We start from the raw sequence: 26572 nt of genomic DNA on the forward strand, positions 1-26572 counted from the left end.
CTGCAGCATCAACTTAAGCTATGAATAAATTGGCAAAACAATTAGAATTTAGAAGTGAACAGAAATTAAAAAGGGAGGACACGCATAATATCCGGGCAATATTATTTTATCATTGCACAGAATTCAACATAGATTTGTGCAAATAAAAATCATGGCATTCTTGAACAGAAAATTGGATAATATTTGGACCCAGTAGAAGAAGACTGGAGTATAAAAAAATTGAACCATCTCTCGATTTGTGCGTGTCATCCTTGCGCAGAGGCAACGCGCGATGATAATCTTCTTGTATCATTCCAAATTTATCAGATGTCCCCGAAGGAACACACTTTGCAGATGAGCATATGTTTATAAACACAAACGTTAAAAGTCAATCAGTGTGAGACAAAAGTTGCAGTGAGACAAGTAGATGCAAATAGAACCACAAATCCTGCTCAGCCTCAACTCTGGAGCTAACAAAAAGCATCCTTCATCAATTAAAACCACCAAAAAAAAATAAGGACAAAGTTCCTCTCTCAAAGCAAAGCAGCAGAGCATAGAAACAAATTGATATTCATATTCTAATGATTCTTTTTATATCAGTTTGACTACGCACTGGACATGGATTTAAACTAATACTCACTCATCCACTTTGTATCAGAACTCAGAACATAGGACTAGTAGCTATATTTTGAACCAAACTTTCTCTCTAGTCTCTAGTACTCATCGACCAAAAATTTCTCTATAGCAGTAAATTATCTTTGTCACTCATCAACCCTGTTGATTTGCTTATAGGACAGTTCATGGTTCAGGTTCAAGCAAAAAGACAAACCAAGCCGAATTGAACTAGAAAACAGGGTTTGGCTGAATCAAATTGAACTGGGTTTTTTATACATGAACCAAACTGAACCGGTTTTTCAATTTGGCAAATCAGCTCGGGAACTCAGTTAAAGAACCGGTCCAAGCATTCAGAACCACTCTGAGAACTAGCTTAAGAAATGGTTTTAGAACCACAAATATGATTTACTACAAAACTGGACCAAGACAACCTTGTCCCTGCAAATCAATCCAACTTATATCTGTAAATCAAAATAAAACTAAAAAAGTGTAACTTCAACTGTGAGTTTAATTCCCGCCACTCATGCCCTTCTTTCAAACTGCTGAACTCAATACCAAACATACAACATTGCAGTTCTGCCCTCTATCTATTTGTGAAATGTTGGAGTAATTTATTTTCCATAAAAGAAAAAGCATTTAAGCTAAAAACTGTATTTTTAACCTTTTTTTTAATTAAATGAGAATCCAAACAAGGAAAACATTGTGTTTACTCACATGTATATGTATAACATACAAATTCTGTTTATGTGCTATGTGGGGCATTAAGTTCATTGAACAAGCTATTTGTGAATGACATGCTGCACAGTCCACATAGACATAGGTGACACAACATGGGGGAGGCCACTTGGGTTAATGGATAATCATCTCGGGAAGAAAAGTGCTAATATCAGATAGATACATGCAGTTCATATCATGGGGATTATAATAATTCAACTTGCAGACTGTTGAGGCAAAAGAAGGTGCAGAAGAAAAATTGGAGTAAAGCAAGTACAAACACTTCGAAATTGTAACTGATGTAATCATGTGGGACACTTTTAATTATATTTTAAAATTGTGAATCTTAGTATGTAAAGTGATATATATCTTTTTTTTGAACGTAAAGTGATATATATCTTGAATGAGCATGTAACATAGATAAAGACATAATATGCAGGGGTTGAAATCAGACATAATAGATGTAATTAAGGAAATTTAAGATGAGTGGCAATTTATCTGCTCGATTTTTTTTTAATGTAACAACCAGTATTTTTTTTATTCATTATTTTCTTCACAACTAAGAAAATAGTGCACATACCAAAGATGCCATTCCTTCAGCTATAAGATTACTGCCTCGTAAAAATATATCAGCTAATGCATCTTGAAGAAATAAGAATTGTGATAGTATATTATTCAGGTCAGATATAGAACTTTCTTATTTAATTTACACTATATGAAATCATCTTCATCGTGAAACTCATGATAATCTTCTTCTGAGCAAGTTAACATCAAGTTCACCAATCACAACTTAAGTTTACACAAAATTCGTGTTAGATTCTTTAAAGAAGTAAGTTGGACACACGGTCCGAGATTTGATCAATCAATATAGCTAACTTATTGAAACAAATAATCTGAAAACTCAGTGAACTATAGAATGAATTTAGTGATAGAAGATTCTTTCAATTCACAGGATACAATGCAGGATAATGGTGAACTGTGCAGCATATTTTAAACAGTTATGATGGTTTCATGTCAAACAACATGACTAGTACATCTGAAAAACCAACATTATTTCAAGATTATTCATTATATAAGTTTCAATTTTCCCAATTTTGAGCTTATCTAAAATGATTGCTTCAAAATTTCTTGGCAGATACAACTATGAACAGGCACAGAAGCTCCTAAACAAACCTGAACAACAGCCCTTTAAAGGAGCTCCTCTCCCACTGAACTTGCAGCAACCATTACACAGTAAAGCAAAATCAATGAAATCATTCCTCATGATTACTCTAGATTGAAGATTAACCAAGATGCCAAAACAAGCAAGTTTCATCGATTCAATTGCTTCACTTGATAAAATATGGCCCAATCACATGAAGATCAAGAAGACGGGACTCGCGCTGGACCTCGAAGAAAATCCCATTAGCAGCATCACTGACACGATGTCACTGAAAGTTCATCATGTCACTGAATGTCCAGCTTCTGTGCCTAGTTTTAGGAACGATAAAACAAAACCATGTACAACACATAATTGGTTATCATAACACAACAAATTCAAAAGCTAATTAAAGTGGTAAGATAATAACCCATCAAACAAGTAAAGCTAAGCACGCTCTCAAACACCAAACAATACCTTAGAAGCTACCACTGTATGGTTACCAAATGAGAAATGTAATTTTTTTCATCATAACCATTTAGCCAATCTTCATGTCACTCTGTTGCACAACGGTTACTTATCCCAATTCTCATGTGTCAGGCTACTACCTCCACCCGCACAATTTGGTCTAGCCGAACTAGCTTAAGAATGATTTGCTGCATAATCTGAAATGGTAAGTCGATGGGAGTGCTAACAAATTATAAATTATGTGCAAGTTATTTCTGGTAAAGAATAATCTAATGCAAGTAGTATTACTGCATATATTTTAAATTCTGGCAAATTCAAAAGCCCTAAAAAACTTGTTTGCCCTAATAATAAGTATATTTAAAAAAATTTGGACCATTTCTCGATTTGTGCGTGTCATCCTTGCGCAGGGGCCATGCTAATCTTCTCTGTATCGTTCCAATTTTATCGGATGTCCCCGAAGGGAGGCAAATTCAAAAGCCCTAAAAAACTTGTTTGCCCTAATAATAAGTATATTTAAAAAAAATTGGACCATTTCTCGATTTGTGCGTGTCATCCTTGCGCAGGGGCCATGCTAATCTTCTCTGTATCGTTCCAATTTTATCGGATGTCCCCGAAGGGACAAACCCAATTGCTAAGTACCTGCTTATAAACGCTCATATAGTATCAATCTCAACCGGTGTGGGACTTGAAATAGCTGAAAAAACTCTGTTCAGCATCAGCGGACCTGGCAGCATACAAGAAGCATGCTGCATCCAAGCTCCCCCTAGAGTGTTTGGAATACTCATTCTTCTTCAAAAGGAATTTAGCTCGAAAATAAGTCGAGGTGTTGAGAACGGAAACGTTTCAACATACCAATAAATTACTACTTAACTTTTTAATTACATTCACACACTTTTTCTCATCATATTTCCACTCACTTTCTAATTTTCTATCTTATTTATCTCTTTTTCCTATTAAATTACTCATTGTATCTGGTGGAGGTGGAATTTGAGGGATAAGGATTCTTTTACATAAATGATTTGGGGTAATTTCAATGTTCCCTTCGAGTATGATATTGTAGGCATGTAGCGTCTTTGATTACACTGTTGTCTCTCCGGCATCCTTTGATTTGACATCTAATTTGTATTTCTTCTTGGTTATATTATATGAATTAAGTCTTATTCACACTTATAATTAGTATAACTATAAAGAAAAGAGATAAAAAGAAAAGAGTGGTGAGATCTAGTATGGACCAGTTAAAATAGTGGTTCATTAATTCATCACTATCTTAAAAAAAGCTAAGTTATAAAACTACCCCTAATTATTAATGCATCACTATCTCTGAATCGCTTTCACCTTGTTTCAGGTATTTTCCCCACCACCCACCTAGATCTTATGCAAAGCCGCCACTTCTCTTGTCACCGTAGTCGAAATCAAGTGAAGCGTCACCGTCGCTGAAAGTGAAGTGGCACCGTTGTCGTGGAATGAGGGTACAATCAACCAGAAACCCCTCTATGTCACTATCTCCCTAGAAAACACAATCAAATGTCATCGATATGGATCGATCTAGTGTTGGTGATCATCGACCGGTTCTGGCTTGAAAGAGTAAGGAGGGTTTTGCGGTAGAGAGGAAGAGAACGCAGTGGAGAAGAGAAGCACCGCTTTAGAAATCCACCGCCCCATGGTTTCCTTTTATATCTACTTCAAACCAAGCTCTATCTCCACCAATGTGTCATTCAACTCCGTCAAGGCGCTGTTCTGCTCCGGCGAAATCCAAGTATTCTCTCCGTCAGGGGACGTTCAACTCCGTTGAGGTGCCAATCTTCTACATTTTTCAAAGGTGAAATGAGCTAGAGAGATTCAGTAAGAGGTGCTCGCGCTACGTTTGTGAGGATGAATGATGAAGAATATGATGAACATGAATAAGAATATATAGAACAATTAAGAATTATATATTCAGAAATTAGAGATGTTTTGGCCTCTGTTGATATTCAACCTGAACGAAATGAGAGGTCATTTTAGTATACACATGAAGTTACACATTACTTAAGGGAAAACCTAGTGCTATAAAGCTCCAGCCATGTGCGAGGTCTAGGAGGGGTCGGATCCACTTTATGGATATAATGTAGGCAGTCTTACCTTGCATTTTTGCAAGAGGCTAATGTAACGGCTCGAACCTGTGACCGCAAAGTCACATGGCAGAAACCTTACCATTGCACTGAAAATCGGCCTCTAAATTAACACAGTTACTTGTTGAAATAAAAATCAACTACTATCTGTATAAACTTATTATTTTAACTGTCAATAATCAAAATGGAAAATATGACAACAGCAGACTCAGAAAGTAGTGAACATGACTCACGCTTTATTAGGCCTCGATTTTTTGGAGCTATAGTTTAGCACAGATCTGTCCAAGTTCTCTAGTCCTGGTATTCTCTTTGATATAAATGCACCTTCCTCTACTTTTCCCCTTGCCTCTAGGGAAGTAACCAAATCATTTAGGCATGTCAATTCCTGATGTAAACCTTTCTCCACCAATTCCTGATGTAAACCTTTTTCATGTTTTCAAACACCTTCAATGCTTCGTCCAGGTTTCCTGCACTACAATGTGAATGAATCAGTGTCCAACTTGCGCGCCTCACTAAAGCCCTTTTATTAGAGTATTATAGGTAACAATATTTGGCTTGAGGCCCTGACGAGTCATCTCTTCAAGAATAACCAAGGCCACATCTAATTCATGTTTCATACAATACCCTCAAATCAAAGTTGTATAAGTAACACTGTTGGGAGTCAAATCCTCACATTTCTTGCTCATACCATTCACTAAATTATGCTCAGTTTTGACATTCCCCGCCCTACACAAACCATCAACAAGTGTATTATACGTAATGATATCCGATTCGCAATTAAAGCTCGTCATTTCTTTGAAGAAATGAAACCCTTCATCCACCATGGAATTCTTGCAAAACCCTCTAATCAAAATGTTATACGTCCACGTGTCTGGAGTAACACCGTACGTGCTGAGCATTTCGTCATACACCTGCTTCGCCAAATTGGTCCTACCCCTTCTAAGCATGTTGAAGCAGTGACCTCACTTCAAGTTACTCTCTAGAAACCATACTTTTATGTTTCATTAACAGTATTTGACAATTGTGAAATGTGAATGCAAGAATTGCTTTGAGGGGCGATGGTTTGGTTTGGTTTAATATCGAATTTGGATCATCTCAATCCAAATCTCCCTCAACCTCTTTTAATCCATGATCTAAACCGTTGATTTTAAATCCAACGATTTACTAAATTTTAACACTTAAATAATTGGCTCAGATTACGAGATAGAATTTAAACCGTTGATTTCAATGCTTCAAATTTTGAATTGAGAGGTATTGATGAAGATTTGGATGAGTAATGTTTCATCCACACCTCTCTTTTGAGGTGGAGAGGTGGAATGGTGAGAGAGATAGGAAGAAAAGAAAAAGTAAGAGAGAGAAAATATGAGATATGATAGATGATAAGATGAGAGAGATAGAAATAAAAAGAGGTGCAAATGAAGTGTTTAAAAATTGAGGTGTGTATATATCATTACTCGATTTGGATTGAGAGATCTACATTACTTAATGAGGGAATGTTTCAAACAATAATTAAGAAAATGAGAAACAAGAGCAACGCTCACTTTGGTCCCTAAAAATTAGGGTGCTAATCACATTCATCTTCCTAAAATAATAATAAAATAAGAGCGCTCATGATTCGTGTTGTTGTCGGTGACGTTGATCACTCCTATGCTGTTGTGTGTACATACATTTTCTTGCATGCCCAATCTTTCAGATTAAAGTTCTGAATATTATGAACAATATATTAAACGTTAGTCTAATTTAACAGTGAATGAATTCGACATAACCATTATACGGAGAGTGCTCATAGATGACCACTTGTAGAGTTTATCGAATACTCGATTTTTTTCCAACTTTTCCTTATCTTCTCCACTTATACTCTACCTATTGCACATTTATCATAAAACCTATCCATTTTGTAAAGGTAATGTAATATTTAGAGACAAAATCATACATAAATGTTGTTCCTTTTTTCATGGTTGTCTACATTTTAGATAAGATGTTTTATTTGTCAAGATGTGCGACCAAATGTTGGAGTATCTGGTGCAACATTTGTCCCTGCGAAGCTGTTGTGTGTTTCATGTTTATTCTAGAAGCTTTGGATTGTTTTACGTGATCAACAAGCTAGGGTTGTTGAAGAAGCTTATGTGTGTTATCTGGAAATATATCAGGTGTAATCAAATCTGCTGAAGAAGATTTGATTTGGTTTAAATTTTAGAAGATTATATCTACTTGTGTTCAAATCTTATTTGATAAGATTTGTTTCTGGTTTTAAAGATTAGTTTCAAAGAGTCCACATTAAATATGTGGTGATTGTTTTATCATGTGAACAAATCTGTGAAGGAAGATTTGCTTCTGGTTTTAGTTTGTGGAGAAAATATGTCTGAGATCAAATCTTTGACAACAAGATTTGTTCCATATTTAGTTTGTGGACTCTTTGTTCGTTCAGCCGATTAGAGATCAAGGCCTGCAGAAGAACGACTATTTAAGGAGACTTAACCCTAGTTGATATGTGTGTGTTAGGCACCGCTTGGTGGTGTTTTTAGGGTTTGTGGTTGTTAGTCCTTATTGTGTTATTTGTACACCACTCTACTACTTCCATTTATCATCATATGACATAAAGTTAGTTTGTTTTAGTTGAGAAGGGGTTCTTATACTTAGGGGGTGACCTAAGTAATAGCACTGGTAGGAATAGTTAGAAAGACTGTGAACAGGGGCTGTTTAATTAAGATCTTTTTGTACTTGATTCTCTATAATAGCGGATTATCTTTCTCGGGCTGAAGCCCTCCAGACGTAGGTGACGTTGCACTGAACTAGGTTATCAATTCTATGTGTTCTTCTTTATTATTTTGCTGGTTTAATACTATGTTGAACTTGTGATTTATCTGTTGTACGTTGTGCACAATGTCCTAGACATTTGGTATAACATCTATCCTGTGCGTGAACTATAATTTCAAAAACATATAGGACAAATATTGAAAAATATACGTGCATCAGCCACCAAGACTTGTCGCATGGCCTACATGTTGGGTTTCATTAATAGTGCTCAAGAACTCAGAAGTGACCCTCTCAAAGGTCAAGTTTTTGAGTTTAACAAATTTATTGCACCCCACAATATCATACATAAATGTGTATCAACCTTTTCATCATTGCAATAGCGAGTATTGACAATCTCCCACTTCACCAAGTTCTTGTTGCAAAATTCTTGACCAGTGTCTTCCATGAAAATTATGCCATGGTGATTGGGAAGGTCGGTGGATTCTTCTTGCCCATAGTTTGTGTAGGTACTAATTGAGAAGTACTCTCTCCGTTCCATATAATTTGTAGTTTAAGGTTGTGGCACAAAGAGTAATAAATCAATCATTGATAGTATAATTTGACTAGATTGCCCTTATTTAATTTTACTAGTATGATGTGAAACTATTAAATTATACATTGATAAAGAAGAATGTAATCAATAGAGAAGAGTTGTGGTTGGTTAATATGAAAGGTAATAAGTAAGAGAAAATGTATCAAATGAGGGTATAGGCGGAAACAATTAGCAAAAAATGCATTGACTTTCTAAAACAACAAACATTTTGAAATATTAAAAGAAGGTCCAAAACAACAAACTTTCTGGAACGGAGGAAGTAGGAAAATTGTGTTGTTTATGAGTCATTTATAACCGGCAAAAACAATTCAATAAGAGAAAACCAAGAAGACAACAACACAAGAAACAAGAAAATGAGCATATATATTTATATATATATATATGTGTGTGTGTTTTAAAATAACTATCAGAAAATTTATTTTATTGATTAGCTTTTTTTTAAGGGACCCTATTTTAATTAAAATTATGTAGTCAATCAATTGTTTTTAACTTAGTTGTGACAAGTGATAATAAATTAATAATAGAGGTTAACTAAATTAAATAAATATTATTAAAAATATTAATTTCTCCAAAGTACTTTATGTTTAAATTATTATATAAGTAGAGAAATGATTTTAATAATTGATGATAATAGAAAATTAGTTTATTACTATTAACAAATTAATGTTTATAAGTGAGCAGTCTATTTTAGTATTAATGAATAATTGTTTATTTATTTTTAATTAAATTAAAAATAATAATTTTCTATTTATTAATTAACATCATTATATATTGAAATAAATTAATTCGGAGTTCCAATACCAAAAGAGAATATATAACTGTTATCTTATCCTATCAAGATAAGTTATATCATAACTTCCCCCTCAGGATAACTTTTACACATTATGACATGATAAGATAAGAGACAGGATAGTGTTATCTAATCTTGCTGACGCAACAAACACCAGATAACAACAGAATATGATTACTATCATATCATGTACTTCCTTGTCCTGCCCTACTTGGGATTTATAGGGTTGTAATAATGCCACCACTTTAATATTTCACCCTGACCCACTCACTTTATGTTATTTTTCAATGACAATCTCTCCTGCTTAGAAAACGACACATAACTTTCTTTCTTCCATAGCATGACACCTCACTTCTTCTTTTATCCAGAACATGACACATGTATTGTGAAACTGTCAATTCTTTACACCTCACACTACAACCTCTCATGAGATTCACACTTCCTTCTGTAACAATAAAAAAACTTTTTTTTTCTTCCCCTCCATTTAAATCATCACTCATACACCCACACTTACCACTTCGACTTTGCAATTTCACTTTCTCTCTCTATAAACTTTCTCTGCCTTTTCTTATCTAACTTCATCTTCATCTTCTTCCTCGATCCACCATAGCTTTCACCTTTCCCACCACAAAGCCACCACATTTCTTCATCCTTTATAACATGCAATCACATATTTGAACTCGCCTCCTCATTCTCTTTACATTCATCTTACTCAATTCGCCAAAAGCTTTCATCTTTGGGGTTCTTTGAACTTGTCGATTCCACCTTATGCCATCCCCTGCATCACTTTTCTTCTTTGGTTTATGAAAGATCTGAATTGGATCTATCAAGATCTAAGGATCCCAAAAAAATTCAAGTTGCGGGTAAAGTCTTCACCTTTTCATTTGCTTTCATCTTCTTCTTTAATCCACCATAGCTACCACCTTTACCAGCACAAATGCACCACATTTCTTCATCATTTATAACATGCAATCACATATTTGAACTCGTCTCCTCATTCTCTTTACATTCATCTCACTTATTTCGCCAAAAGCTTTCATCTTGGGGGGGTCCTTTGAACTTGTCGAATCCACCTTATGTCATCCACTACATCACTTTTCTTCTTTAGTTTATGAAGAATCTAAATTGGATCTCTCAAAATCTACGGATCCCAAAAAAATTCAAGTCACAGGTAAAGTCTTCACCTTTTTGTTTGCTTTCATCTTCTTCCTCGATCCACCATAGTTTTAACCCTTACCACCACAAAGCCACCATATTTCTTCAACCTTTATAACATGCAATCACATATTTGAACTCGCCTCATCATTCTCTTTACATTCATCTCACTCAATTCGCCAGAAGCTTTCATCTTGGGGGTTCTTTGAACTTGTCGATTCCACCTTATGTCATCCACTGCATCACTTTTCTTCTTTGGTTTATGAAAGATCTTAATTTGATCTATCAAGATCTAAGGATCCCAACAAAATTCAAGTTGCGGGTAAAGTCTTCACCTTTTCATTTGCTTTCATCTTCTTCCTCGATCCACCATATTTATCACCTTTACCACGACAAAGACACCACATTTCTTCATCTTTTATAACATGCAATTGAAGGTATGAAAAACGACTAAAGGGGGGGGGTTGAATAGCGTTTTCAATATAAAAACTTTCCCCTTAAGATTTAAAGTAAATCTTTTCGGTTTCTCTAAGATAGATGGTGCAGCGGATAAAGATAGAGAGAAGAGAAAAGCACACAAGTATTTTATCCTGGTTCACTTGATAAATCCCTCAAGCTAATCCAGTCCACCCGTTAAGGTGATTTCTTCCTTCTTAGAATGAAGGCAATCCACTAATCAGATAATTGTTACAACTGCACTTGAAACCTACAAGTGACTAACAATACACTGACTTAGCTATCACTAAGATTCACTCTCTTAGTCTTCTCTAGGATCCGATCAACCTTGATCTCCTAAAGGAATCACCACTAAGATTCACTCTCTTAGTCTTCTTAAGGATACTGACCTACCCGGTCCCTTAAGGAAAATCAAACAACTGTTTGAGGTTGGTGTTTACAAAGGTTTGCTTCTAAATAAGCTGAGTGTAAACTAAATAAGAACAGATGAAGAAAGTAGAGGCTTGAATCTTTTCTTGTATTGCAGCTCTTGATTTCTCTCACTCTTAGTCTTTCTTCTTTTCTTCAGCCTTTTATAGTCCAAGGTGCAAAGGATATTTCTGTTGAGAGAATATGACCGTTGGAGGGCATTTCTGGAACTTCCAGAACCTGCTGTGGCTGAACCTTGGTAGGTAGGCTTTTCAGAATAGTACACTGCTCTTGTACTTCTCGATAGAGACATTTGCCTTTAACCATTGACTTCTGATCAGAGTTATGCTTCGTGTTGGAACTTGTGAAGCTTGGTGATCAGAGTCAGAGGGATGCTTGGATCCTCTGACCTTCGTAACTTCTGCTTCTGGACCTTCAGAGCTTCTGAACCTTCAGAGCCTCTGGTCCCTCAGAGCTTCTGGTCTTCAGATCTTCTGATCCTCAGATCTTCTGATCCTCTGATCTTCTGATCCTCTGATCCTCAGATCCTCTGATCTTCAGATCCTCTGATCTTCAGATCCTCTGATCCTCAGATCCTCTGATCTTCAGATCCTCTGATCTTCTGATCTTCTGATCTTCTGATCTTCAGAACTTCTGACGAATATATCTTCTGGTGTCAGAATCAGAACCTGTTTGTCAAAACACTCAAGACAAACATTAGAGTATCATAGTTGTTCATCCACAAATAAATACTTGTTATCATCAAAACATAGAGTTGTACCACATGACCAAATCTTGATCTTACAGCAATCACATATTTGAACTCGTCTCATCATATTCTTTACATTCAGCTCACTCATTTCTCCAAAAGTTTTCATCTTGGGGGTTCTTTGAACTTGCTGAATCCATCTTATGTCATCTCCGCATCACTTTTCTTTTTTTGGTTTATGAAAGATCCGAATTGGATCTCTCAAGATCTATGGATCCCGACAAAAATTATGTTACAGGTAAAGTCTTCACCTTTTCATTTGCTTCAACTTTGATTGAATGCTTTCTTAGTTTTTTTTTTCTTGATCTGTCTTGTCCATTCATGCCAGAAGTCCAGCAAGGAAGTGTTGATCTTTGGGGAGCTATAGTCTCAATTTGCTTTTGGTTATGGTTCTCGATGAAGGGACTCAGGTTCGTTCCCCTCTTAACTAAGACATAAGGTCTAAAATTTGGGGGTTCTTGATCAAAATAATTACTTTGAAGTTTCTGATATTCTATTAATTATAATGGTTGTAGTTGGATTTGGCTCGCGCTTGCGTTTTAGAATACCCTTTTGAAATCTTTCTATGCTCATTGATGTTTTCCTTTAATTTTTGGAATTTTTTTCTTTGTGACCATGCCCTTGTTATGCGTTTTAGAGGAGTATAAGCATTTACTGTGAGCAAAAGAAGTTTTATTTTTCTGATGTATCTGAACAGTAAAAATTCTACAGTAACATTATTTTCAAAATAATCATTTTTGAACAAAAAGTAGCATTCAGTCATGTACATTAAATCATTTACTTAATGCATTCAATTAATCAAATTATTTATTTCAATCAATCAATGAATGAGCAATTCCTATTAAAGGATTGATCTGAATATTAGTATGCAATTAAAAATATTTCTTACCAATTATATCTATAATAAATAATTAATTTAATGTGAGAGAAAATGTAATTACTATAATAGATAAATGGTATGAAATGAAAAAAAAAGAATATTTTACTATAAAAATAGCATGAATTATATGTTTACCTTATTTACCACAACTTAAAAGGACAAAGCCAAGGAAACACGTGTAGTAAAATTTATTTGTTTGAAATACTTTTTAATTATTAATTAAGTTGAAAAACTTAAAATTTTCTATCCTCAAATGCCTTAAATATTAAAATTTTAAATATTAAACTTAGTTAAGATAAATATTATATTTAATACATAATTATTATTAGTAATTTTAATTATTTCTATAATCATGCAATGACTTTTTAAAATTATTAAATGACATCTGAATGAATATTATATTATTTTTAATAAATTATAGAATTGTTTAAGTATTTGATCAAAACTTTCTTCAAAATATTAGTGATATTTACCGTTGAAGTGATTTAAATATTTAACATTTACTACCAAGTGCATAGATAAACTAGTACAAGCAGGTTTGAGCAGAAATTTAAACAAAAACCCATGGCACATTTAAATATATTTTACAAATTGGGCTTTGAAAGAAAGTTTGTTATTAGATTTAAAAATAATTTGTCTTTGATGTATTATTTCATAGGATTATAAAGAAAAATGGAAGTTTTTAACATTTATGAGATAAAAAATTATAAATGTGGAATAAATACAAAATGTTTAATCAAAACTTTCTACCTTAATCGATTATTTTCTTGTGCAACATTACCTACCAAGGTTTGAAAATTCATTTATAAAATTGGATCATTTATTGAAAATGACCGACATCAAGGGAATGAGTTAGTTTCAGACTTTATATTTTGGTAATATGTCAAGCTTTAACTTTTGAAACTCCAATTAAGCATACTTTCACATCTAGTGATAAAAAATCTAACATACACACCTTAATATATAAAATGCTACTTTAGCAAGATAAAAATCATAATAAAATTAAATTATATATATCTAGATATATCTATAAATATTAGTAAAATTTACCTAGCAAGGATTCATCACTTAGTTATTTATTAAGTTACATTATTTTGTAGAAATTAAGTTTTGAAATTTTAAATGCACATAATACTATTTTTACAGAGTTTGATAACTATATAATTATAGTGTAAACAAGTTGAAAACAAATATTCAATCATATTTTAGTATTTTATTGGATATCATCTTACTAAATTGAAAGTATAAATTTGCAATAATTTTTTTAACTAATAAATTTAACTTTTGTGTATGTGCAAGGTTATAGGTTAAAAGTTCATTTGAAAAAGTTGGGCCATACCTTGAAAATTGTTCACATCAAACCACCATGTTAGACTCAGACTTTAAGTTTATGAAAGAGTTCAAGTTTCACCTTTTAATAGCTACAGACTCATTTTCATCTCTTTTTTTAATAAGAAACATATCAAATGCACGATAGTAAATGAAAAGAAAGTACATGATAAAGACAAAAGATGTAATAAACTAAATTTATATATTATATATCTATATAAATTAACATAAATAAATGATATTTTATTAAAATGTAGTTATGGTAGGAAATTTGAAGGTGTTTCCCATCAAGTGACGTAACAATTAAAACATGAAATAATAATTTTATACTCCATGTGTTTAGGGTTGAACACCATGATTTAATTAGTATGAGTATAATCCTTTATGGGCATGACCCTTATCTTATCCATATCAGGGATCTTGAGTGCATCAAGTAATGTCTCAACATCACAAATATCAAAAAGTGCATCATGACCCCATAGGTATTGAAGAGAGGGACATCACGAGCAATGTTGTAAATGCTATAGATTGGTGGCTTTTTTTCTCCATAATGCATATATTATATTCTAGTCTCATATAATTGAATTTTTTATGAATCTAATGTTTGAAACTTTTAAAAATGGTAATCCATACATAACATTAAACATCATAGTATAAACTTGATTGATTAGATATAAAAGTAATTGATTGGACAACACGAGTATTGAGTTATATAGCTAGATGGCGAAATTTTACTCTGATCCAAGTGAACTATATTCTTTCTTGATGACGACTGAGGTTCAATCAACAAGAAGAAATCAAGAGTTAAAGAATTGAGACATATGTTTTCACCTGAGTAGGACATTCAATAAATAAATTTGAATTAATTTATTTTTAGAAAGATGTACAGAATCATTCAAAACCTTATTAAAAATAATATACTTTGACTGAAGACAAAGACAAGTTATACCGGTTAGTGAACTTTAGTAGTTTAAATCTTCAGCCAAATTCTGCGATTTCTTAACTAAGGTTTTGAGTGACTGGACACATTTTTCTAAAAAATAACATGTTTGACTAAATGTCCTACTCAGGTGTAAACTAGTGCCTCAATTTTTCAACTGTTGCTTTCTTCTTATTGAATGAACCTCAGTCATCATCAATAAAGAATGTGGTTTGCTTGGCTCAAAGTAAGATTTTTCCATCTAAATTTTTAACTCACTATGTTATCAAATCAATTACTTTAATAACTTATCAAGCGTGCTTCTACTATGATATTTAATGTTATCTATAAATTAGCATTTTTGAAATTGATAGACGTGACATTCTGACAAAATTCAATTATGTGCAAACAAAATTTCAATATTATGCATTATGGAGAAGTGAACGCTTAAATCTGTAACATTTTCAACAATTCTCATGACCTTCATCTCTTCATTACCTATGGGGGACTTGATGCACATTTTGATGTTAATGATGTTGAGACTTTACTTGATGCACTTAAAATCCATTATATGGATAAGGAATATGTCATGTTCATCATGGACTACTCTCATGCTAATTAAATCATGGGGTTCAACACTAAGGACATGAAATATAAAATTGTTATTTCATTTTTCATTACTCACGTCACGTCAACCCTAGATGAGTCACTAAGATGAGTCTTAATTCTTAGAAAAATTCCTGAACTTAAATTTTATACTAAGTTGCTTTGTTAATGTTGTTGTTGGGTTGATGAACATGCTACACCTCTAATTAGTTTTCTTAAAATTTGAGTCTTGTGAAATAGAGGTAACTAAACCAGCAAGTCCAATTATATGTGGCTTAAAAGTACATTTGGTCCCCCACGAATTTCAAATGTGCATAACGAATCCTTAAACTATTTTTTTAGCAAGATGGGTCCCCCACGTTTACGCCTTTAGTGATGTTGCTCCTTATACCATTTTTCATCAAAAAACTAACGATTTGCTGGACCATAAATGCAATTAAACAAAAAAATAAAAAATAGAAAATCAGTTATCCTTCATTTTTTCCTCAGAAATAACATGATATTCATCTTCTTCGTCTTCATCATCATCATCTTCAAATCTAACAACCCAGAAAAATAAAATGAGAGAGTGAGCACCCAAAACTCCAACACACACAACACTCTCTCTGAGGATCCGCAAGAACACCAAGTAACAGAGTATAAAATTCATTTCCATTCACCAAAATCTCACTCCCTCTCCATATGAGGATCCGCAAGAACACCAACCTTTCCCCTATTCTCCTCTACAAGCTTGGCGTTAGCAGATCCTCATAGGGAGAGATTGTGAGATTTTGGTGAATGGAAATGAATTTTATACTCTGTTGCTTCAAACTCAGAGAGAGTGTTTGTGGGTGTTGGAGTTTTGGGTGCTCACTCTCTCAATTTATTTTTTTGGGTTGTTAGGTTTGAAGATGACGAAGATGAAGAGGAAGAAGATGAATATCATGTTATTTCTGGAAAAAATGAAGAACAACTGCTTTTCCATATTTTTTATTAATTATTTTTTGTTTAATTGCACTTTTGGTTCCCCAAATCGTAAGTTTTTGGACGGAAAATGATATAAGGACCAACGTCACTAACGGCATAAACGTGGCCGGGGACTCAGCATGCTAAAAAAAGTTTAAGGACTCGTTTTGCACAATTGAAATTCATGGGAGACCAAATGTGCTTTTAAGCCATTATATATATACATTACGGATAGATAATCCAAAAGCTCTTAAAAACTTGTTATTTTTCAAATAATTAGTTTCTCAATCACCTAAAATCGTTAAGATTGCGATCATGTTCAAGAAACCCCGAACAAAAATAAAAACATGCTTGTACAGAGAAGTGTTGTACATTAAATAAACGAAATAAGTGTCCACCCTTATGAAACCTCATCATCTAAATATCATTATTAGAATCATATTTATCATCTGCAAAGTAAATAGAAACACTTTCAAATCCCAGACAATCACGACTTAAGCCATGACCAAGATTCCTTAAGAATTGAAGTATTTAAGCTTTCGAAAACTTCATATTGGTCCCGTAACATAGTACCGATTTGGCACAGAATCAAAAAATCAGTGCAACGGAACAAGTCTGTATCTAATTTTTATGTCGAAATGAATAATGCCAATGCTTGAGCAAGATATCAAGTTCAAATTTCAACATTTGATAGGCTATACCACACTGCAATTAATTTTACCAACAATTACTAACAGAAATGAAACCATGATATATCTGATGGAAACAATTAAATAACAATAAAATTAACAGCAAAAAAGCTTTACTTCTCATCCTGCCAACTGAAGAAAATAAGGGATAGTCTGATAAGGGGAACTTGATGAAAGCTAGAGTTGTGATTTAGATAGAAGGCAAAAGGAAAGCCCTATTTATTATATAGAACAACTCTATAAAGGTCCAGTCTCTTCTGCTCATTTGTGAGATCTAACCCCAATGATATTCTAAGATACTAAACTGAATTGGGACAGCAAAATTCTAGAAGAAAGAAAAAAATGACTTCTTTCAAAGATAAAAAAAACTAACTCTTCTGCAGCATCAACTTAAGCTTTGAATAAATTGGCAAACCAATTAGAGGTAAACATAAATAAAAAAGGGAGGACACACTAATATCCGGGCAGTATTATTTTATCATTGCACATAATTCTACATAGATTTGTGCAAATAAAAATCATGGCATTCTTGAACAGGAAATTGGATAATATTTGGACCCAGTAGAAGAAGACTGGAGTACAAAAACAAATTGGACCATCTCTCGATTTGTGCGTGTCATCCTTGCGCAGAGGCAAGGCGCGATGCTAATCTTCTTTGTATCATTCCAAATTTATCAGATGTCCCTGAAGGAACACACTTTGCGCGCAGATGAGCATATGTTTATAAACACAAACGTTAAAAGTCAATCAGTGTGAGACAAAAGTTGCAGTGAGACAAGTAGATGCAAATAGAACCACAAATCCTGATCAGCCTAACTCTGGAGCTAACAAAAAGCATCCTTCATCAATTAAAACCACCAAAAAAAAATAAGGACAAAGTTCCTCTCTCAAAGCAAAGCAACAGAGCATAGAAACATATTGATATTCATATTCTAATGATTCTTTTTATATCAGTTTGACTACGCACTTGACATGGATTTAAACTAATACTCATCCACTTTGTATCAGAACTCAGAACATAGGACTAGTAGCTATATTTTGAACCAAACTTTCTCTCTAGTCTCTAGTACTCATCGACCAAAAATTTCTCTATAGCAGTAAATTATCTTAGTCACTCATCAACCCTGTTGATTTGCTTATAGGACAGTTCATGGTTCAGGTTCAAGCTAAAAGACAAACCAAGCCGAATTGAACTAGAAAACAGGTTTGGCTGAATCAAATTGAACTGGGTTTTTTATACATGAACCAAACTGAACCGGTTTTTCAATTTGGCAAATCAGCTCGGGAACTCAGTTCAAGAACCGGTCCGAGCATTCAGAACCACTTTGAGAAATATATAAAGAACCAATTTAAAGAACTGGCTTCATACACTTGTGAACTGGTTCTGAGAACTAGCTTAAGAAATGGTTTTAGAACCACAAATATGACTTACTAAAAAAGTGTAACTTCAACTGTGAGTTTAATTCCCGCCACTCATGCCCTTCTTTCAAACTGCTGAACTCAATACCAAACATACAACATTGCAGTTCTGCCCTCTATCTATTTGTGAAATGTTGGAGTAATTTATTTTCCATAAAAGAAAAAGCATTTTAGCTAAAAACTGTATTTTTAACCTTTTTTTTAATTAAATGAGAATCCAAACAAGGAAAACATTGTGTTTACTCACATGTATATGTATAACATGCAAATTCTGTTTATGTGCTATGTGGGGCATTAAGTTCATTGAACAAGCTATTTGTGAATGACATGCTGCACAGTCCACATAGACATAGGTGACACAACATGGGGGAGGCCACTTGGGTTAATGGATAATCATCTCGGGAAGAAAAGTGCTAATATCAGATAGATACATGCAGTTCATATCATGGGGAGTATAATAATTCAACTTGCAGACTGTTGAGGCAAAAGAAGGTGCAGAAGAAATATTGGAGTAAAGCAAGTACAAACACTTCGAAATTGTAACTGATGTAATCATGTGGGACACTTTTAATTATATTTTAAAATTGTGAATCTTAGTATGTAAAGTGATATATATCTTTTTTTTTAACGTAAAGTGATATATATCTTGAATGAGCATGTAACATAGATAAAGACATAAGATGCAGGGGTTGAAACCACACATAATAGATATAATTAAGGAAATTTAAGATGAGTGGCAATTTATCTGCTCCATTTTTTTGAATGTAACAACCAGTATTTTTGTTATTCATTATTTTCTTCACAACTAAGAAAATAGGGCACATACCAAAGATGCCATTCCTTCAGCTATAAGATTACTGCCTCGTAAAAATATATCAGCTAATGCATCTTGAAGAAATAAGAATTGTGATAGTATATTATTCAGGTCAGATATAGAACTTTCTTATTTAATTTACACTATATGAAATCATCTTCATCGTGAAACTCATGTTAATCTTCTTCTGAGCAAGTTTACATCAAGTTCACCAATCACAACTTAAGTTTACACCAAATTCGTGTTAGATTCTTTAAAGAAGTAAGTTGGACACACGGTGCGAGATTTGATCAATCAATATAGCTAACTTATTGAAACAAATATTCTGAAAACTCAGTGAACTATAGAATGAATTTAGTGATAGAAGATTCTTTCAATTCACAGGGTATAATGCAGGATAATGGTGAACTGTGCAGCATATTTTAAACAGTTATGATGATGGTTTCATGTCAGACAACATGACTAGTACATCTGAAAAACCAACATTATTTCAAGATTATTCATTATACAAGTTTCATTTTTCCATATTTTGAGCTTATCCAAAAATGATTGCTTCAAAATTTCTTGGCAGATACAACTATAAACAGGCACAGAAGCTCCTAAACAAACTTGGACAACAGCCCTTTAAAGGAACTCCCCTCCCACTGAACTTGCAGCAACCATTACACAGTAAAGCAAAATCAATGAAATCATTTCTCATGATTACTCTAGATTGAAGATAAACCAAGATGCCAAAAAAGCAAGTTTCATCAATTCAATTGCTTCACTTGATAAAATATGGCCCAATCACATGAAGATCAAGAAGATGGGACTCGCGCTGGACCTCGAAGAAAATCCCAATAGCAGCATCACTGACACGATGTCACTGAATGTCCAGCTTCTGTGCCTAGTTTTAGGAACGATAAAACAAAACCTTGTAGAACACATAATTGGTTATCATAACACAACAAATTCAGAAGCTAATTAAAGTGGTAAGATAATAACCCATCTAACAAGTAAAGCTAAGCATGCTCTCAAACACCAAACAATTCCTTAGAAGCTACCACTGTATGGTTACCAAATGAGAAATGTTATTTTTTTCATCATAACCATTTAGCCAATCTTCTTGTCACTCTGTTGCACAACGGCTACTTATCCCAATTCTCATGTGTCAAACTACTACCGCTACCTCCACCCGCACAATTTGGTCTAGCCAAACTAGCTTAAGAATGATTTGCTGCATAATCTGAAATGGTAAGTCAATGGGAGTGCTAACAAATTATAAATTATGTGCAAGTTATCCACTCTGTTATATATCCACTCTGTTATATAATAAACGAGAGACCTCAAAAAAGAGAGTGAGACACTCCAATTGTACACTCTCTTTTATATGTTGCCACATCATCTTTTTCTCAACAATCCTTATTTTCTCTCTCTAATTCTCTCTTTCATATGTTACCGTGTACATCACTCGCTCACTCCTGTAGTGGTTTTTGTTTTCATCCTGATATACTATTCTCATTTATCCTCTCCGTTTTTATTGCTTTTTCAAAAATCAAAATCACTCTAATTTCTAATTGGCCTCCTTAATCACTCCGCTTCCGCAAAAAAATTTAGGAGAAGAATTTCGCCCTTCACAATTGTTGCTGGAAAAAAAAACTGGTTAGAAATTCCTTAAAAATAATTTTTAATGAAAATTCCTTAAAATTATAAGCGAAGATACTCATGGTTTGTATATTCTCAAATTCAAATCATAATAATTTAGTATTTAACTATTGCATATAAGAAACAACTTTTCAAATTCAAATCATAATAATTTAGTATTTATCAAGTTCAAAAAAAAAAATTAGTATTTATCTATTGCATATAAAAATCAATGTTTCAACCTTTAATCCAAGAAATATAATATTATCCTAAAAAAAAATTGAATATACGTCAAGACTCTTCACATAATATTTTTTTAAAAGAAAAACTCATGTGCACCCGTGCAATGCACGCGCCACTTACTAGTTTCTGGTAAAGAATAATCTAATGCAAGTAGTATTACTGCATATATTAGTCACAAAGTAAAAACACAAGGTAGCATTAAAATAATTTTCAAAAAAATTTCAATTTAGTAAAAGACAGTACATGTCATTAATAGAGACAGAAATCCTAATGCTAAGTGTTGTGTATATATGAACCACCATTATTGAGATAGATTTATATAATAATGTCACAGAAATACCCAAAAAAAACAAAGAAAAATGCATGCTTGGATAGAGAAGTGTAAGAATAGAAGAAGGGAAGAGATAAACGCAGAGCTGTGAAGCACGGGTACGGCACTTCTGCCCCCCGCACCCGTACCGGGTGCGCACCGGGTGCGGGTACGCCGTGGGTACGCTCCGGTGCGCACCGAAAAACGCCGGGTACGTCGTGGGTCATTGGGTACGTCGGCGGTGCGGCACGGGTACGTAATTGGATACTCTGATGTAAAAATTGGCACTGGTCTCTGTTATCGTGTGTCTTTGCTGCAGTAGGATGGCTGAGATGGGATCAATAGAGTGGCGGGATTGGAGGGCTTGCAGTTCTTTTGTGCTGGATTCAGAGGTTAAGGAGTCGGGCAGGGAAGGGAAAGCCATTCATCTGTGTGATGCTTTCTCTCACTGCGTCTTTTGTTCTTTTGAGTCATTCCCCTTGTTTCCCTGTTTTTTCCTCTGGTTTGGTTACAGCTTTGATGTTTACTTTTGCATTTTCCTCCCCTCTTCTTCTTTGTCTTGAACTTTTTTACTTTTAGCACTTTTTGTGCACCTTAATACAATTTGGCTTACCTAAAAAACTTTTTTACTAATTTAATAATTAAACAATTAAAAAAAATTCCCAGCAAGTAAATAATACCTAATTTACTTCTCTCACAGTTCTCACCTTCATTACTTCATGAAGTTAATTATAGCCTATATTTTCTATTTTTACTTCACTATATACATAAATGTACCCCGTATATCCGGTACCGTACCAGTACCCGTGTTATCCTTGCACAGGGCCATGCTAATCTTCTCTGTATTGTTCCAATTTTATCGGATGTCCCCGAAGAGACGAACCAATGTGCTTATTACCTAGTTATAAACGCTCATATAGTATCAAACTCAACCGGTGTGGGACTTGAAATAGCTGAAAAACGATGTTCAGCCTCAGCGGACCTGGCAGCATACAAGAAGCATCCAAGACTCCCCCTAGAGTGTTAGGACGATGCTGTAAAGATAAACGATGAAGTTTGAAATACTCATTCTTCTTCATTCTTAGGTTTAGCCCCAATCTTTCCGTTTTCGATTCAGTTGCTTCATTCTCTCCTCTTCTGTTTTCGATTCTCCCTTCAACTATTTTAGCCCCAATCTTCCGCCACCACATCTCGCTTCCACCATCCACTGAGTTGGAAGCAATTCGAAGCTCACAAGGTTGGCAGTTGAAGAAGAAATGGTCAGTAATGGGGGAAGCACGCGGTTGAGAATCTTGGTGTTGTTGGTGCTGATGAACAATGGAGATGTAAAACACAGAAAGAGGGAACCGTTAAACATTACTCTCTTTCTCTGCTGTGATTTTTAGGTACCGCTATTATTAAAAAATATTCTGATAATAGTATCTGTTTATGACGTTTCTTATCATTGCTTAAGAAATTTGTTTGTATAGAACTAATGGAATCTATTTATCTCCAGATTTATCCATCTTTAACGCTAGCCATTTGCATCACTTTTATGTTATGGTTTAGGTTTTGTCCCACTAATTCAGTTTAAATATAAAGAAGGGAGGAATGACATTATGCTATCTCTGTTATCAGCCATAAGTCATAACACACTACTCAATCACTTTGGATCTTAGTGTCTATTTCTTTAAGACTTTGTTGTTTCAGATATTGGGTTCTAAATATTTCGCTATGTTGCTTGATGCTATTTATCCAAGTAACATGACTTCTACAAAATTTAGTATGATTATTTTATGGTACTAAAAACCTGAAACCTAATTGATAAATGTGTTTGTGGTTGTGGGGTTCTTCATTTAAAGAAGCTCCTATATTTGATTGTTTGATTTTACAGTAATTTGCCAACTTTTTCGGGTTGTGACTGCACATGTGGACCGGAGCCTAAAAGTTGAGTTGGGAGGGATACAAGACAATGACCATTTGCCCACTGTTGAGTCTAATGAGGAGGAGTTCCTTCTTAATAAAGAAGAGGGTAATTTCCAATCTCCCCGTGATGGCTCAAGTGCTAAGCCTGAAGTTTCTCATAAAAAGCAAGAGATATGCTATAACTTGCTAATTGTCTGCTCAGATTTTGTGTCATTGTGCTTTAATTTTAATGTTTTCAAACACCTTCAATGCTTCGTCCAGGTTTCCTGCACTACAATGTGAATGAATCAGTGTATTGAAACAAGTATCTAGACTAAATCCTCCATCCCCTTTCATTTGTTCCAAAAGTTCTTTCATCTTGTCCAACTTGCGCGCCTCACAATGCCCTTTTATTAGAGTATTATAGGTAACAATGTTTGGTTTGAGGCCCCCACGAGTCATCTCTTCAAGAATAACCAAGGCCTCATCTAATTCTTGTTTCATACAATACCCTCGAATCAAAGTTGTGTAAGTAACAATGTTGGGAGTCAAATCCTCACATTTCATGCCCATACCATTCACTAAACTATGCGTAGTTCTGACTTTCCCCGCCCTGCACAAACCATCAACAAGCGTATTATACGTAATGACATCCGGATCGCAATTAAAGCTCATCATTTCTTTGAAGAAATGAAACCCTTCATCCACCATGGAATTCTTGCAAAACCCTCTAATCAAAATGTTATATGTACACGTGTCAGGAGCAACACCGTACGTGCTGAGCATTTCGTCATACACCTGCTTCGCCAAATTGGTCCTACCCCTTCTAAGCAATATAGACAAAATGCTATTAAATGTAACCACAGATGGTGAAACACCAATGGTTTTCATTGTCTGAAAAAGCTTCATGGACTCATTGAAAAGCCCAACTTCACCATAACTCCGAATTAAGCTATTGAAAAATCTGTCCTCAAGCTTAACTTCCCCATTGGACTTTTTCTCAATGGAAAACAAGAAATTCCTAGCCACATTGAGATTCCTCTCACGACCCAGAATTTGTAACATGATGAAGTAGGACTGGGCATTGTGAGAGAAACCCATCTCCTGTGCCCACTTGAAAAACTAAAGGGCCTTTGATGGGACCTTGATATGGCGAAGAGTTTGAAGCACAGTGGTATTGGAGAGAGAAGTGGTGAATGAAGAGAGCAACCCATTTGACCAAGGTTTGAAATTTATGATATTAACCATGGTTTTAGCTGTTTTGCTTGTGTTGCTTCATCAGGGCCGTCTCAACCCTTAGGTCACTAAAGCCCTCGCTTTAGGCCCCAAAACTTTTTAGGCCCCAATTTTTTTTTATAAAAAAACTAGTATATATTTCAAAGGAAATAATTCAAGAATAGACCAATTAAAAAACATATTGAGTGCCTAAAAGAATGGATCTATTAAGTGCAACATTTGTTTTTAATCAAATTCAATTTATTGTATATTTTGAATTGATAAAAAGTAGAGAGGAGGGGTGTGACTTTTCATTTGATCTCTTTGATTTCGTCTTCTTCTACCTCTCCAATTCTTCCATTACTTCATTTCCAAATAGGTTTGAATAATTTAAATTGTATAATGATATTTTTAGATTTCTTTTTAGCATTGAGAAAATAAGGTCATTTGATAATGAAAAGTTAAAAGAATATTGTCTTAATCTTGAATGTTTATTAAAACATAATAAAAACTTAGATATTGATGAAATGGATTTATTTATAGAACTAACACACCTTAAAAGAAAATATTCATGTAGAAAATGATACACCAATCGACATACTTAATTATGTAAAAAGAATTGATTCTTTCCCAAGTGCATATATTGCTTATAGAATAATGTTTACCGTTCATGTAAGTGTTGCTTCTGCGGAATGTAGTTTTTCAAAATTAAAATTAATAAAATCATATCTAAGATCAACAATGTCTCAACAAAGATTAAATGAGTTGGTTTTATTATCTATTGAAAAATAAATTTTTATAGAAATGGATTATGATAATTTAATAAACGATTTTGCATCTCAAAAATCCCGAAAATAAATTTTATTTAAATTATTTATATAAAAATAATAATTTTATAAAGGCCAAATTCTTAGAGTTCGCTTTAGGCCTCAATATTTGTTGAGACGGCCCTGTTCTTGATCTGGGTTTTTCATTTTGGATGAGTTCTTCAACCCCATCACGGGTTTCTGTGTGGTGAGAACAAAAGCACCTGAATTTTTCAACCCCATCATGAATTTTTCAAAATGGAAAAGAAGAGGAATGAGAAGATTAAGAGAAGTGCACCTACCTAGAAATGAAGATGGGGATGGAAATCTGATTTGCAGACGACGGTGATGGGAAGCTCCGAGAAAGCATGTTGAGGCAGTGACCTCACTTCCAGTTACTCTCTAGAAACCATAGTTTTATGTGACAATTGTGAATACAAGAACTGCTTTGAGGGGTTGATGCTTTGGTTTAACTTTGAATTTGGATCATCTCCATCCAAATCAGCCTCAACCTCTCTTAATCCATGATCTAAACCGTTGATTTCAAATCCAACGATTTACAAAATTTTAACACTTAAATAATTGGCTCAGATCACGAGATATTGAGAAAATGAAAAACAAGAGCAACGCTCAATTTGGTCCCTAAAAATTAGGGTGTTGATCACATCCATCATCCTATAATAAAAATAAGTAATTAAGAGCGATCATTATTCGTGTTGCTGTCAGTCATGTTGATCACTCCACAAACTTTTCGTGACTTAACGATCCTATTTGTCAAGTTAAGTGTCAATAAGTCATGGCATATGGGCAAGTGAGGTGGATAAGGACTGAAATAATTATTTATTTTTAAAATTTTGAACCTAAATATACAGAATAACCCTAGCGGTAAGTTGCTCATGGCATGTCACTTTCCCTTCACATGGTTGAAGGCCAAGTTGGTA

At 34.1% G+C, this 26572-nt stretch overlaps 3 non-coding genes and 3 pseudogenes across 3 annotated transcripts; all 6 read right to left on the reverse strand.

The window, feature by feature from the left end:
* Positions 1-213: 213 nt before the first annotated feature.
* On the reverse strand, positions 214-322 carry LOC130734721 (U6 spliceosomal RNA; annotated as a pseudogene).
* A 2953-nt stretch (positions 323-3275) lies between these two features.
* Positions 3276-3380, reverse strand: LOC130734706 (U6 spliceosomal RNA). The gene has a single exon (XR_009018065.1). It is a non-coding gene; the product is annotated as a U6 spliceosomal RNA (small nuclear RNA).
* A 51-nt stretch (positions 3381-3431) lies between these two features.
* Positions 3432-3534, reverse strand: LOC130734700 (U6 spliceosomal RNA). The gene has a single exon (XR_009018059.1). It is a non-coding gene; the product is annotated as a U6 spliceosomal RNA (small nuclear RNA).
* Positions 3535-5648: 2114 nt separating this feature from the next.
* On the reverse strand, positions 5649-24858 carry LOC130720182 (pentatricopeptide repeat-containing protein At1g02060, chloroplastic-like; annotated as a pseudogene).
* Positions 17902-18011, reverse strand: LOC130734715 (U6 spliceosomal RNA; annotated as a pseudogene).
* Positions 22505-22605, reverse strand: LOC130734723 (U6 spliceosomal RNA). The gene has a single exon (XR_009018072.1). It is a non-coding gene; the product is annotated as a U6 spliceosomal RNA (small nuclear RNA).
* Positions 24859-26572: the final 1714 nt, after the last annotated feature.

This window comes from Lotus japonicus, chromosome 1, assembly GCF_012489685.1.
Source record: "Lotus japonicus ecotype B-129 chromosome 1, LjGifu_v1.2".
Classification (NCBI taxonomy): Eukaryota; Viridiplantae; Streptophyta; class Magnoliopsida; order Fabales; family Fabaceae; genus Lotus; species Lotus japonicus.